Source organism: Ceratina calcarata, unplaced genomic scaffold (genome assembly GCF_001652005.2).
Source record: "Ceratina calcarata isolate Rehan_Ccalc_2016 unplaced genomic scaffold, ASM165200v1 scaffold430.2, whole genome shotgun sequence".
NCBI classification, from domain to species: domain Eukaryota; kingdom Metazoa; phylum Arthropoda; class Insecta; order Hymenoptera; family Apidae; genus Ceratina; species Ceratina calcarata.
Window position 1 is genome coordinate 29,768 of NW_017166723.1, and position 1,628 is coordinate 31,395.

The 1,628-nt window shown below is 40.0% G+C and overlaps 1 protein-coding gene across 1 annotated transcript in view; it reads left to right on the top strand.

Annotated features, from left to right (window-relative positions):
- LOC108626864 (zwei Ig domain protein zig-8-like) overlaps window positions 1-1,628 on the top strand; it is a 27,409-nt gene that overhangs the window by 21,915 nt on the left and 3,866 nt on the right. The window lies entirely within an intron of this gene.

Genomic DNA, 1,628 nt, shown 5'->3' on the forward strand with positions numbered 1-1,628 from the left:
TACGTAGGTACTTTCAAATTATAATAAGTTCGTTTGCTTTAGGTGTCCATCCAGCTGTTGTGCTTGCAGCAGCACGAACTGACTGTTTTATGAAACATCTGTGTTGTATCTTAGATATTGCGGTATTCAGTGTTCCAAGTGTGGTCGGAGGTTACGTTTCCAGGGAGGAAATGAAGGTCTCCGAGTTGACAGGGCGACCCTAAAGTTGGTCAGCAAACCGAGGAAATCCTAAACCCCGAAGCTTGTCAGATAATCCAAACTCGGTGCATCGAACACTCAAGTACGGCGGCTGATTTCGCCGCATGTCTAATCTTAGTAATTCTGTTTGACTACTATAGATTGTCAATATATCTGAAACATCTTAAGAGGCTATCACGTTGTGACGATTGAGAATGTTAACCGTCACAGACGAATTTTTTCTCAAAGAGTATCGCATGTTGTTTTGTACCGGCGGTCTCGCGATTCACCTGAATTTCTAAGAGAATCGTAATTTCTCTTACGCGTTGCTGCAACGGAATTAAACGGCACGTGCTATAGACGAACTTAATTGGCTACAACTAACATTATGACATTGATATTAAACCGTATCATTTTACTTAAACTCGCTTAACACGCAACATTGTATAATCTAAATCAGAGATACTTCATACGATTCGTAGAGGGAAACGAAGTAAAGTTCGTTGAGTTTGGATTGTGTAATGAGATTCTGGTCGCAGAACAAGTGATTTCTTTCGGAAAATTTATTCATAATACAGACGGTATCGCGAGATGGGGAACGCGTTTCATCAGTGGAGCGGACGATACGATTCTTCCAAACAAGTGGACGGGTTCGTTCGAGGTAGCGCAGCATTTTGTTGATTGTACTCGATGCGAATTCCTCGATGGGGAGGCAGGAGGAGAGATTTTTCCAAGCCACGCAGCGGGAGAATTGATCCAATTCGGTCGGTCGAGCCTCACTCCTTGCGGAAAAAGTATCTCGGATATACCATATCGAGGAGATCTCCGTCCATCGTTATTGGATTTTATTCGCCGGACCAACCTTTTTCTCCTCTTTGTGTTTAACAAGGAGATTGAATTTGAGCACTACGGGCAAAAACAACGTTTCTGCTTTAGTCCGTTACGGCTCCTTTTTGGCCGTTTAAGAGAACCATTCGCTGTGTTATTCTTGGTTCACGGCGCTTTGTTTGCCGCTTCAAACTCGACTGTTCTATTGTACCTGTGAATACAATGGGATTCTTGTTCGTTTTAGAAATCGATTGATAATCGCGCGTCCATTGTCAACAGAAGGCTACTTGGAGAATTTGGGATGGTCGAGTAAAAGTTACGAAACGAATATTAAATGTTATATACACAGGTAATAATAAAAAGACAGTAGAACAATTGATTGTCCAAATAAAGAACGAAGCATTTATATCTATAAAGTAATTCTGGCAGAGATGGATTATTTTTTTAAAAACCTTCGGAAATCAAATATTTCAGAAATATTAAGTGCTTTGTGTAATTTATATAATTTTCTTCTATAACATATAATTGAAATATTTAATTATTTCAGCCAAGTCATCAGGCATAAGCTACGTCCGCATTTTCGCCACGTGTTATATGACATGCCAATTGTCTATCTATTCTCA